General features: G+C 46.0%; 1 pseudogene; it reads right to left on the reverse strand.

The window, feature by feature from the left end:
* Nucleotides 1-1,284: 1,284 nt before the first annotated feature.
* Nucleotides 1,285-9,013, reverse strand: LOC132342415 (tigger transposable element-derived protein 1-like; annotated as a pseudogene).
* Nucleotides 9,014-14,474: the final 5,461 nt, after the last annotated feature.

Here is a 14,474-nt window from a genome sequence, read left to right on the forward strand (position 1 = left end):
GATCTCTGGTCTTTTGCCTTTTCTAAATCCAGCTTGTACATCTGGAAGTTAGTTCACTTACTACTGAAGCCTAGCTTGAAGGATTTTGAGCATAATCTTGCTAGTATGTGAAATGAGTACAATTGTATGATAGCTTGAACATTCTTTGGCATTGCCCGTCTTTGGGAGTGGAATGAAAGCTGACCTTTTCCAGTCCTGTGACCACTTCTGAGTTTTCCAAATTTGCTGACATATTGAGTGTAGCACTTCTCTTATTTAAACAAATATTAGAGTAGATGAGGAGAGGAGAGGCTATTTCCTTTCCAAGGTCCCAGTCAACTCTACTTTTTCAGAAAAATCAGAAGCAAGCCGAGTTGAAGGAGGCCCCAGAGAGTAAAGCAAAATTTCCCCCTCCCAATTATCTTTTATTCCTGGAACAAAGGAGTTGTAGAAGGTGGAGCCAGCCCACATAAAGGGAACAAGAAATAGGGACAGAAAAGAAAGTGTAAATGTAACCAACTGTAAATGCAGTTGGTTAAAAAAGAAAGAAAAGAAATAGAAAGCAGCTCTTCCAGGGGTGAAGAAATAGTTGCTTTCATACCAGGATCCCATTTGGCTGCTCCCCACAAGCCTCTTTTTCTTCTCCTTTTCTTCTCCTGCTTGCTGGAGTCTTGCCTCTGTCTTGTGACTCACACAGGCTGATGGTGGCAAGGTTTGCCTGCTCAGAGGTGCTGAAAGGCTGCTGTTAGATAACAGGGCCTGTGCCTGCTGGCTTCTCAGTTGGCGCTAGTGGTAAAGAACCCGCCTGCCAAAGCAGGTTAGTCGTAAGAGATGCGGGTTTGATTCCTGAGTCAGGAAGACCCCCTGGAGGAGGGCATGGCAATCCACTCCAGTATTCTTGCCTGGAGAATCCCATGGACAGAGGCGCCTGGCGGGCTGCAGTCTCATGGGGTTGAACACAACTGAAGAAACTTAGCACATAGCACATGCCTACTGGCAGGACCAGGTCAAAGCATCCTGAATGCTGCTGTTTCAAGGGGGTGGTGGCATTATCTAGCCTCACAGCTTGTGGGATCTTAGTTCCCTGAGCAGGGATTGAACCTGGGCTCTCGGCAGCAAAAGCACAGAGTCCTAAGAACTGGACCGCCAGGGAATTCCCAGCACAAGAGACTTTGAAATCATCCAGCCTTATCCCTTCACTTTGCAGATGAGGGGTGTGGCAAGGGGAGGGGATTGCTCACGGTCACCCGTGGGTGCGAAGCAGAGCCAGGCTGTGACCCCGGTGGACCTGACCACGGATCCAGTCTAACTGATAATCAGGCTGCTGTCGTGCCACAAGGCGGTGATTCCGGGCAGGGTCCTGCCGAGCCAGTGGCTAAGTGTGGTGTCACCACCTGTCAGCACCTCACCAGGCTGCCCCGTCCCGGCGAGCAGCCCTTCTGCGAAGGACGGACTCAGAGCCAGGGTCCCAGGGGCCGATGTAGCTGAGAGCAGGACACACGGAGTGTGCATCTTGTACCCGCAGGCATTTTGCCGCAGCTGTCTTTCAACTCCAGCGCATTCCTGAAGGGAGCATTTTACCATCTGGCTGGGGCTCACCTGGCCCCTGCAGTACTTCCAAGCTCCAGCTTGCAGACCCTCTAGCTGTCCTGAATCCTGATCTGCTCCGGTCACTGCTGTCCAGCTGGCTGATCACCCACTCCATTGCTGACCTGGGGGTGTCTGAGCCTGCCAGCCCCACTGGCCAGAGCCCCCTGGCTCCATGTAACAACCCAAGGCCCAGTCTCCTTCCATGTAGGTGCCCTGTGCCCCCGAGGCCTTGGGGTCCCTCAGGTCCTCTCCCCTGACTGGGAGACTTGGAGGAAGGGTCCAGGGTGGACAGTGGGGAAGAGCTGATCCTGGAGATGAGAGGGCATCCTTTCCTACCCACAGTTCACGGGCCAGATCTCAGGCCTCACTCAGCCGCAGGGGAGGTTAGGAAATGAAATTCAGCCATGTTCTTGGGAGCTGGAGGAACAGGTTTAGGTGAATATCTGCAGTCTCTGCCATAAAAAGACCCAGCTTTTGCTCCCCAAACCTCACTGAAACTGCCCCCTTAAAGGTCCCCAGAAGGCTCCTTTTGTGCCAAATCTAATGGGCATGTCCCAGGCTTTATCTTCCTTTACTTCCTAATGGCCTGCGATACCAGCTTCTGTGCTGGTTGCCAGTATAAAGGGGTCTCCTCTTCTTGGAGCCTCGATCACCACCTGTCTCTATACTGACAACTCCCACATCGGTACCCACAGCCCAGCTGTCTCTTCGGAGGGCAGACCTGTGTGCTCAATTGCCTGTCCTGTGTCTCTGAGAGGACCTCTCACAAGCGTTTCCCCCTCAACATGTTCAAAGCTGCACTCTTGGTCTCATCATCTTCTCTTCAAATATGCTTCTCAGTCTGTTTTTAACTGTCTGTTAAAGGCTCCAACATCCACCTGGTCGGAAACCTATACATCATATTTGATTCCTCCAAGTCCTTCGGTTATGTCTCCTAATTACCCCACTACCCCGATCCGGCCACTTGGCTCCAATGTGCCAGCTGCCTTATCTGCTTATTAAGAGCTTTATTCAGATTATCTGATGAACTCTGGGGCTTCCTCCCTAAGCTGGGTGCTCACTGAGTTTGAGCAAACATTTGAGGAGGGTTAGGCACCCATGTTTGATGCCAACAGTCAATTTGGAGTTAGGGAACCAAAAACTAGGGTAGCCCAGGGTAGGGAGTCAACAGTGACGGGGCCAAGTTCCCTCCAAGATAACTGGAGATGTGACGAGCATTCTGAAAACCAAAGAGTCGTCAAGTTGCTAAGTCATCTGGTTGCTAAGATCGTCTCTGCCAAGATCCCAGTAACATTAGGGGCTGTCTCAGCTCTCCACCTCCTACTCTGAAAAGGCAGAAAATCTGTATAAATTAGTCCAAGAGGGACAGGGGAGGTAGACCTGTTCTGGAGACTGGATTTGATTGGTTATGTTCACCCTGCTGCGTGTGCCAGACGCTTGGCCCTGCGTGTGAATTAAATCTGCGAGTGGCTCTTTGTCGGGCTGAAAGGAAGGGAAGCAGGCTAAGAAAGGCGCCTTCAGAATAGAAAGTGTCAGCGAGGGAGGAAGTCCTTCCTTCTCACCATGCAGCCACACCACTTCCTGTCCGCAATCTTGCCCCGTATTGCACCACCGGAGCCTTGAAACCTGGGGTTTCCATCACTGAATCAGGCCCCAATTTGGGCCTCAAGCCTTGGTTGAGAATGATGACTCTTAACGGACAGGAAAGTGAGAGCCCCGAAAGCCCCTCTCTTTCCCATCAGTGCTGGGGTTCCCACAGTCTGGGTGTCCTCCCCAGCGCTGTGGGTTCTGCTCTAGCAGGAGCTGGAGGAAAAGGGACAGACTCGGAGCTCACTGACTCGTCTTCCCTCCGGGATGTGAAGGAAATCTGGCAGAGTCCCCCGAGCCACAGCGGGAAGACTTGCCCCCGAAAGCCGGGGCAGCAGAAAGAAGGAAGAATGGAGAGGAGGAAGGAGGGAGGAAGGAGAGATGGATGGAGAAAGGGGAGAGGGTGATGGGAGTCCTTGGGCTCTGAACCTAAACCATCCCTGTTCCTGGGGAAGTTATGCTGAAAGCCCCAGGAGGCCTGGCTCTTGGAAGGCCCCTAACAACACCACACGTCTTGAGGCGTGAGAGTGGAGCTGGTGAAGGCCAGCTTCCGGAAACCTCGCTCTACTTGGAGGCAAGGGAAGTTTCCTGGATCACCCATTTAGAAACTGACCACCTTGATGACTCTGTTCCTCCCCAACTATTGGGGGCAAAGGAGATCCGTGTGGTTACTACCGCCGCCACAGACATCATCACCATCAATGTGACACACCCTGAAAGTCTGCAGTGAGCAGGTGTAGGTACCCGTGACGTGGCGTGCTCGAGTTTGAGCCCCAGTCTGGGGCTGTGTTCAGGGCAGATTCTGTCCCTGGAGATAGCTCACCTGCTCTTCTGGGTGCTCTAGCATGACCTTTTCTAGTATGATGTTCTTAAGAAGATCAGAAATGTCACTGCAGATCAGACCAAAGGCCACTAGCTCAGGATTCCAACCACGACCTCGAGGGAAAGTGCAAGGGAGAGTCCAGGGTCTGCTTTCTATGACCCTGTCCTGGAAGGCCTGAGGTGTACCTGGAACTTCCCTGACTTCCCTTAATAACCCTGCTGCTTATCTGTGTGCTTGCTTAGTTGCTCAGTCGTGTCCAACTCTTTGTGACCTCATGGACTATCTGTAGCCTGCCAGGCTCCTCTGTTCACGGGATTCTCCAGGTGAGAATACCGGAGTGGGTGGCCATTCCCTTCACCAGGGGATCTTCTGAACCCAGGGATCGAGCCCACGTCTCCTACATCTCCTGCATTGGCAGGCAAATTCTTTACCACTGCCTCACTTGGGAAGCCCAGACGCTTATCTATTCATCCATTAATCAAGGGTCTTCATGAACTGGTTTGAGTTCTCCGTCGCCTTGTACAGGGCGGCACTCTGTTCAGCATCCACCCTGTGTGGTTCCACATCCCAGAGGAAAACTCCTTGGATGGTGCTGGAGTCTGGAAAGCCAGATTGTTTCCAGAGCATCCCGGGTTCACCAAGCTTCTTTGCAGTCTTTCCTCTAGGCTGGCAGCAAGGCCAGAAAGTACCTTCCAAAATGTCACAAACCCACAGAAGGGACAGACTGACAAACCCTCAGTTTGCCAGGCAGGACTTTTTGAAATTGAGAAAGTAAGAGAGTTCAAGAACCAATAGTGGTTGGTGGCCAGCATCCTGAGGCCAAAGGGTGGAAAGAACCAGCGAACATTCCCCACAGCAGTTCTTGAGTGGTTGCAGCACATTTGCAAATTATTAATCATTATGAAACTTTATTAGTAATTGATTGCATTACTTTTAATTCATCTTAATTATTGGAGTGAACAAATACATTTATTAATAAAATGAAATAATTCATTATTGTAGTATATCAATACATTTATTTATGAAGTAACAATAAAAATTTTATTGTAACATAATAAAATAATGAATTATTAATAACTAGTTACTATTATGAATTTAGTCTTCCCTGGTGGCTCAGCAATAAAGAATCTGCCTGTAATGCAGGAGTTGCAGGAGACAGTTTTGATCCCTGGGTTGGGAAGACCCCCTGGAAGAGGGCACAGTAACCCACTCCAGTATCCTTGCCTGGAGAATCCCCATGGACAGAAGAGCCTGGTGGGCTACAGTCCATATGATGGCAAAGAGTTGACACAACTGAAGTGACTTAGCACTAATTAATTATCGTTCCAACGATTAGTAGTTAAGTCCCCATTGTGTATGTGGCAGGGTTGGGGGTGGGGAGCAGGACCAGCAAGGAAAAATCCCCCCAAGCCCCTAAATACCTTAGAGGGCCACCACGTCATAGAGTTTCCGAAATCTTACCTCCAGACCCGTGTCAGCTGGAGGAAATGTAATGATTTTCTCCATCTTGTTGGAACAGGGAATACCTCTCTTTAAAATGTAAGCAACTACAGGACAAGAAATGTGTTTTATTTATTCATGTATCCCTAGTTGCCTAACACGGTAACCAGCACATTTGCTTAGCAGTAAAAAGTCCTGTTTGAAGGATGGATGGAGAAGGATGAAGGATGGATGGAGAAGGATGTATGATGGATGGATTTTCCTAGTCTTCACCCCAATTAAGGCCTCACCCTCATTCCAGCTCCCCCCAAAAAACTTACTCTTACTCTCTTTGTGATGTGAATTTCCCATTGTCATTTCCCCATTTAAGAGTGTGGACCTAAGCTACTTTTCTTGTTCCTGTAATTTATCATCTGGGTCAGCCTGCCTGTTGTAAATTAGGGATTCCCATAAACCACAGTGAAGTTGTTTTTTAAAGACCTGGTAACAGTACCATTGAAAGGGACAGTAGGCGGGTTGATGAGAATGGGGGAGGGGGCAGAACTACACGCAGAGAACAAATCTCAAGTGTCACCTTCAATTTTGTTTAAAAGCTGAGATACAATTGTATTTTATTTGTCCTGCAATCCTTACTATTTAAGCCTTTAATATTTATTTAGGATTACTTAACTTGTCACTGTGCACAGAGAAGTGGTATACATAAATCACCAATAACCCTCAACTAGAGAGAGAGGAAAAAAAAAGAAATTTAACAGGATGCGTCCCTTGTGACTCAGCTGGTAAAGAATCCGGCTGAAATGCGGGGGACCTGGGTTCGATCCCTGGGTTGGAAAGATCCCCTGGAGGAGGGTGTGGCAACCCACTCCAGTATTCTGGCCTGGAAAATCCCATGGACAGAGGAGCCTGGCAGGCTACAGTCCATGGGTCACAAAGAGTCCAACGCAACTGAATGACTTCACTTCACTTCATGGGGGGAAAAAACACAGGCATCCCCAGGAGCTTGTCTGGGTTCAGTTCCAGACCCCCGCCTTAGAAGGATTATAGCAATGATGCAAGTCACATGAATTATTTGGTTTCCCAGCACATATGAAAGTTACGTTTACTATAACTATACTACAGTCTATTAATAAAGTATGCAGCAGTATTACATCTAAAACCCAATGTACATACCTTAATTTAAAAATTCTTTATTACTAAAAAGTGCTGTCATCTGAGCCTTCAATGAGTCATCATCTTTTTGCCAGTGGTGTTTTGCTGCTGGTGGATGATGATGGCTGATGACTGATCTGATCAGAGTGGCAGTTGCTGAAGCTGGCTGTGGTGGTTTCTTAAAAAAAGAGAGCAAGAAAAAAAAAAAAGAGAGAGCAAGGAAGTTTGCCTAATCAATTGACTTTACCTTCACAAGCAATTTCTTTGTGGCATAGAATGCTTTTCAATAGCATTTTTACCTCCAGTGGAACTTCTTTCAAAACTGGAGTCAATCCTTACCACTGCTACTGAAGCAAACTTGGGGGTGCTCACCCTATACGCAGTTAAGTCGATCTACTGACACCGGATTGTGGCAAAGGAAAGGTCAGAGCTTATTGCAGGGCCAGGCAAGAAGGATGGGCAGATCGTGCTCAAAAGACCAAACTCCTCAATGGTTTTCAGGGAAGGGTTTTTAAAGGCAAGATGATGGAGATGGACAGGGTACATGACCATCTGTGTACACTCTTCTGATTGGTTTGGTGGTGAGGGAACAGGGTGATGTTTCTGGAACCTCTATTATCAACCTTCTGGTTCTAAGTGGCCTGGGGTCTACATTCTGATGGTCAGCATACAGTTAACTTTTTCTACTTGGTGGAGGTTTTAGGATCTGCAAAACAACTCAAGGGTATGCTCAAGGGTCTATAACCTTGAGGAGGAACTAAAGGTCCTTCCCTTTGTTCTATGGCTAAACTACTATTCTTTTGTCTTGCTTGACTGCTTTCCTTTGTTTCGGTATTTTCTCACTTCTCTGATTAAATTTGTTTTTTGGAACTTGGGGAAGGCCTACCGTAGGTAGAGGACACAAGGAAGGGGTGGGGTCTGTCTCTGGGAAGACCCCGCCGCAGGGTCCTGATCAGTTTCATCACTGCTTTAGCAACTAAGTTTATATAATACTATAAATCCTATGTTGTCATTTTAGCAATCTTCACACCATCTTCACCACGAGTAGATTCTATCTTAAGAAACCTTTTTTTTTTTTTTTCTCAAGAAGCAACTCCTCATCTGTTAAAGTTTTATCATAAGATTGCAGTGATTCAGTCACGTCTTCAAGCTCCACTTTTAATTCTAGTTCTCTTGCTGTTTCTACCACATCTGCAATTACTTCCTCCAGTGAAGTCTTCCTGCTCAAAGTCATCCATGAGGACTGGAATCAACCTTTTCCAAACTCCTGTTAATGTTTACATTTCTACCTCTTTCTATGAATCATGAATATTAATGGCATCTAGAAAGGGGAACCTTTCCAGAAGGCTTTCAATTTACTTTGCCCAGATCCATCAGAGGAATCACTACTTATGGTAGCTATAGCCTCATGAAATATGTCTCTTACATACTGATAAGACTTGAACGTAGAAGTTACTCCTTGGTCCATGGGCTACAGAGTGGACGTTCTGTTAGCAGGCATGAAACAACATTAATCTCATACATCTCCATCAGAGCTCTTGGGTGACCAGGTGCATTGTCAATGAGCAGTAATATTTTGAAAGTCTTTTTTCGTGAGCAGTAGGTCGCAACAGTAGGCTTAAAATATTCACTGAACCATGTTGTAAATAGATACACTGTCATCTAGGCTTTGTTGTTCCATTTATAGAGTACAGGCAGAGTAGTTTTAGCATAATTCTTAAAGGCTCTAGGACTTTCAGAATGGTAAATGAACACTGGCTTCAACGTCAAGTCACCAGTTGCATCAGCCCCTAAAAGAGAGGCAGCTTGTGCTTTAAAGCTTTGAAGCAAGACATTGACTTATCTCCAGCTATGAAATTCCCTGATGACATCTTCTTCCAATAGGAGGCTGTTTCATCTACATTGAAAATCTGTTGTTTAGTGTATAGCCACCTTCATTAATTATCTAAGCTAAACTTCTGGGAAACTTGCTGCAGCTTCTATGTCAGTAATTGCTGCTTCATCTTGCACTTTTATATCATGGAGACAACTTATTTTCTGAAACCTCATGAACCAGCCTCTGCTAGCTTCAAACCTTCCTCAGCTTCTTCACCTCTCTCCACCTTCAGAGAATTGGAGAGAGTTAGGGCTTTGTTCTGGATTAGTCTTTGGCTAAAGGAAATGTCGTAGCTGATTTGCTCCTCTATCCAGACCACTAAAGCTTTCTCCATATCCGCATAAAGCTGTTTTGCTTTCTTGTCAATTTGCGTATTCACTGAAGCAGCACTTTTAATTTCCTTTGAGAACTTTTCCCTTTGCATCCGCAAACTGGTTAACTGTTTATTGCCTAGCTCTGGCCCATCCTGGCTTTTGACATGCTGTCCTCACTCAGCTTAATCATTTCTAGCTTTGATTTAAAGTGAGAGATGTGTAACTCTTCCTTTCACTTGAGCACTTAGAGGCCATTGTAAGGTTACTAATTGGCCTAATTTCAATATTATTGTGTCTCAGGGAATAGGGGAGCCATGAGGAAAGGGGCAGAGATGGGGGAACAGCTCGTCAGTGGAGAAGCAGGACACATACAACTTACTGATGAAGTTTCCCATTTTTATGGGCACAGTTCATGGAGACCCAAAACAATTGCAATAGTAGCACCGAAGATCGCTAATCACAGATCACCATAACAAATACCATAATGAAATTTTGAAATATTGCAAGAATTACTACCAAAATGTGATGCAGAGATATGGAGTGAACAGATTTGTTTGGAAAAATGGCACCTATAGACTTGCCCAATGCAAGGTTGCCACAAGCCTTCAATTTGTAAAAAAAAAAACACAGCATCTTCAAAGCCTAGTAAAGCAAAGAGCAATAAAATGAGGTGTCCCTTCAGCTTGTCCAGAAAACACTCTTCAGGTTACCTAATTACGGTCTTTCAGAGTCTTTGAGCTAGTTTACAGTTCTATAAATTGTAGCTAACTGAGCAATGCAAAGTAATTTTTACCTATAGACATGCAAATTATACCAAAAGATGATCATTTTCCTCCCGTCCTCTCCCTCCAAAAACCAGTTTGCCTGAATTTGCGCCATCATTCCAATATTCCAAATCTATAAATATGACCACCCTTTGCATTCTCTTCTGAACTAGTTATAACTGCTCAGCTTCCCGGTTGATTAATAATCATTACTCTTTATGATCTAATTTAATCTTTCTCTTAAATGTGCCTAAAAATTTTAATACATGTTCATTTTATATTCGAATAAGAGCTATGTTTTTTTTTAAATTATTTTTAAACAGGTTCAAATGATCCTAGTATTGTTGGTTTGGAGGTGTTCACCCCATGCGGATAGAGGCAGTATATTGACACTAATGTCACCTCCAAGGAGCAAAGTCTCCCGGGCTCCTTCTCTGGTTCTGCTGTCTTGGGCTGCATTATCCTGAATCAGGTCCTCCTATTTTGCTGTTCCTCCTCCTCATTTTTTTCTTCCAGTTCCAAAGCATCCTTTCCATGACAGGCCAAAGGCCATTTTTCCTGGAAGCCTGCTAGATCCCCAACGCATTGGATTGAATGCTCTTATTCTGTGCTTCCCTTGACGGTACACTGAGTCACAGCATACACCCCATGCTTTGTTATAGCTCATTTAAATAGCTGAATACGCAAATGAATGGATTCTGATGTGAGAGGCTTCTCAGCACCTTCTAACCACCCATTCTGGTGCCCAACTTCCATGAGAAAACTTCTCGGGTATGAACGGAATCTCTGTGGAAATATCTCTCTTCCTTCATATTCAGCAGACACATTGCCTTTTAAAATTTATTTTGTATTGAAATATCTTTGTGCTTAAAAACCCTTACCCTTGTATATGTATGGCTGAGTCCCTTGGCCGTTCACACTATCACAGCATTGTTTGTTAATTGGCTATACCCCAATACAAAAAAAAAAAAAAAAAAACCCTTACACCTGTTTCAATTTTTCCTATTGATATTTTCCTCTTGCATTCTTTTTTTCCTCCTCTATCCTCTTTAGTTCGCTACAGAGTCCAGGAAACTAAGAACCTGTCATTGCAAACAAATGCTTTGAAGGTGAGTACAAGCCAACACATTTCACCGCAAGCTGTTCTCCAGCTGTCCAGACCTTCAAGGGTGCAACAAAGGAGCGGGCTTCTCCCTGTGGTCACTCTTGGCGTGATCCTGAAGCTGGAGTGCATTATCTTCACACCTCCACAAGGACACAATGGCCTGCCCTGGTCTGAGTCATCTCAGTCTGCAGAAAGCTAGGAGAGAGAAAGTCACCCGAGAGGCACTCCAGGGCCCCAGAGCAGACTGAACAAATCTGTGCCCTTATCCAGTCTAATTCTTTGCATTAATAAGGAGAAAGATGATGATGCATTTCAGAAACCTCTGGACCACGCTTTCAAATCAGGATTTCAGAAAGGCTTTGCGGTGTACTTGCATCTCACCCCAGGGCCAGGCAGTGCGGTTGGTGGTCACCGAAGGTTCTTTGCCTTCCAGCTTATTGGTGAGAAAATATGGAATCCTGTGTCTGTAAGAACTGAAACTGTCTAGAAACAGGATTTGATACCCAGTAGGAGATGGGAGACTTCCCTTTTGCTGTTCAAGTTTCACCTTCAGTTATCAGGAACTGAGCAGGGGGGGCACCACGCCGGGAGCTGCTGCAACACAGGCCTGGGGAGCTGCTGCTCTCTGGGGATGAATACACTCTGCTTTCTTTATGAATGTGCCTCGTCACAGTGAAAGAAAGTCCCTGGTCGACTCTGCACGTCCCAGGGTTTCACTGGAAGAGAGGAGCACCAAGTGCAGTCCCAGAGGCCGCTGGCCCCAGGATCCCCTGGGCTGCCCTTTGCGGGGGAGGGGGAGGGGGAGGGGGGGGTGCCTGGCATCGTATCTGCAGCTAGTGGAGCCCGGGGAGGCAGGGACCGTGGGGCACAGTCCAGTCTGTGCTGGTGAGGGAGCCAGCCGACTCACAGCCTCATCAAGGGACACTGTGTTGGAGGGCTTTGAGGGTCACGTGGTCCACCTTACTCATTTGACAGCTGAAACAGTGGAAGCCCCAGAGGCCAGCCACATGCCGCTAGGGATGCATGGTGGGTGGCAGGGCCAGGACTGTCAGGAATCCTCCTATCTCCATATCTTGGGTGTCATTTTTCTGCCATTCCACAGAATTGACTCACGCATCTGCCATGCACAGGCCGTGTCGGAGGATGTGGTTGTGCTGGTGTTATCTCGCTTGAGGCCCTGAGCCATTTTCACCCTTATCTGCCTCACTCTGTGTGCAGGAAGCTGACCCCTCCGTCTTCCAGCCCCTTCTGCCCCATTGGCTGGTTTCTAACTTACATCAGCCAATGGGAAGCACCGGTAGGAGACTGGAGGGGGAAAGGCGGACCGGGTGGGCTGGGATGTTTCTTGCCTGTCTCTCCCGGATCTGGAACCTCAGATCTGACAGTGTCACGTTCTTCTGTGACAACAGCTACCCCTGGAACAACAGCCCCCTCCTCCACTGAGTTCCACCTTTTCCTTCTGCCTGGTCAGGCCTAGATGTGTCTGTATCCATTGTTTGTACCCCTTCGGTGCCTCAACATCTAAAGGTCCCCTTAATCCTGTCCCATCCCTTTATGGCAAATAGATGGGAAAACAGTGGAAATAGTGTCAGATTTTATTTTTGGGGCTCCAAAATCACTGCAGATGATGACTGCAGCCATGAAATTAAAAGATACTTACTCCTTGGAAGAAAAGTTGTGACCAACCTAGATAGCATATTGAAAAGCAGAGACATTACTTTGCCAACAAAGGTCCATCTAGTCAAGGCTATGGTTTTTCCAATAGTCATGTATGGATGTGAGAGTTGGAGAAAGCTGAGCACTGAAGAATTGATGCTTTTGAACTGTGGTGTTGGAGAAGACTCTTGAGAGTCCCTTGGACTGCAAGGAGATCCAACCAGTCCATCCTAAAGGAGATCAGTCCTGGGTGTTCTTTGGAAGGAATGATGCTAAAGCTGAAACTCCAGTACTTTGGCCACCTCATGTGAAGAGTTGACTCATTGGAAAAGACTTTGATGCTGGGAGGGATTGGGGGCAGGAGGAGAAGGGGACGACAGAGGATGAGATGGCTGGATGGCATCACTGACTCGATGGACGTGAATCTGAGTGAACTCCGGGAGTTGGTGATGGACAGGGAGGCCTGGCGTGCTGGGATTCATGGGGTCGCAAAGAGTTGGACACGACTGAGCGACTGAACTGAACTGAACTGAACTGAATCCTGCCCACCTCCCTCTAAATTGTCCCTTCACTAAAAGCTCTTCCATAGAGTAGAATCTTGGCACCTGATTGATCTGTTGGTCAAACTTGGTCCAGCATTCTAAACCAAGGACCAGGACTTCCCTGATGGCACACTGGATAAGAATCCGTGGGCCAATGCAGGGGACACAATTTCGATCCCTGGTCGTGGAAGATCCCACATACCGCAGAGCAACTAAGCTCAAGTGCCACAATTACTGAGCCTGAGCTCTAGAGCCCTTGAGCCGCAACTACTGAAGCCCACGCACCTAGAGCCTGTGCTCTGCAACAAGAGATGTCACTGCAATGGGAAGCCCACGCACTGCAGTGACGTGTGGCCCCCCGCTTACGGCAACTAGAGGAAGTCCTGGCAAAGCAGTGAAGATGCAGCACAGTCAAAACATAAATATTAAAAAAAAGTCACCAGTGCCCAATGATTTTTAAAAACAAAATAAACCAAAGACCAGTTGGTTAGCAACAAACAAATCTGTGCTAAGGAACACCACCGTCACCAAAAGCTTGGAGAAAATTACTTTGTACTCACTCACTCAGAGCCTTAAGACTCAGCATCTGTCTGACTAACTAATGGCCAAAGAACACGTTTCTTGCCAGCAGGGTCTGCCCCATGAAGGAAAAATTAAAAGGCTGACTGGAGTCAGTCCATCTCCAGCTCTCTGTCTACTGGACACAGTGGGACTGAATTCCTGAGCTCCCTGTGGGTGTAATTCTTCTCTCAGCTTCTCTCACTCTCCACTCTCATATGTAAAGCCTAAGTAAGTCAACAGTCTTCATGAAAGTCTCCACCTGGTAAGCCCTCAGCCATCTTCCAACTCACAGTTCGAATGGTACCTCCTTTGAGAGGCAGCCCCTGAGTTACCTAGTCAGAGCTGGAATAATCAGAACTATTCTTCCTTCCTCTGTGCTGTTATAGAACCTCATATGTGTCTCTGTTATAGCACTGATCTTCTTTTATTCAATTTTAGTTTCACTGTATTATTTTTAAATTTTCATATAAATTTAGAATTACCTTGTCAGTGTGTAGAAACCACAGTTGTTTTCAAATAGGGTTGCATTAAATGTATAGATCAATTTGGGAAGAAGAAGAAAAATTGACATCTTGATAATCTTGAATCTTCTAATCCATGCAGGTGATGTATCTATCTAGCCTTTTATTTATTAATAAGTATTTTAAATATCTCTCAGCCTATATAACCTATTAGAAAAATTCACTGTAGACATCTTACACATCTTTCTTTAAATTTATCCCTAAATATTTGATGCTTGCTGATGTCAGCGTCAGTGGGGTTTGTAAGATGATAATTTTCCAGGTGTTTGTTCTGGTTTATTGATTTTTGTGTATTGCTCTCATATATTTTCACCTTGCTAAATTCACTTACTAGTTCTAATTATTGTGTAGGTATTCTTATTTTTACGATTTCTTGGAATTTTCTATGTAGGTAATTATGTTGTCTGTAAATAAAGAAAGTTTTACTTTTTCTTTCCAAACTGTGGAAAGGAAAAATTCACTTTCTTGCCTAGTGCTCTAGCATAGTATTTAATACAGGCGTTAAGAACAGTTATCTTCTCATTTTTCTCTCTCTTAGGGGAAATCATTCAGTCTTTCACCATTAAG

Source organism: Bos taurus, chromosome 16 (assembly GCF_002263795.3).
Source record: "Bos taurus isolate L1 Dominette 01449 registration number 42190680 breed Hereford chromosome 16, ARS-UCD2.0, whole genome shotgun sequence".
NCBI lineage: Eukaryota > Metazoa > Chordata > Mammalia > Artiodactyla > Bovidae > Bos > Bos taurus.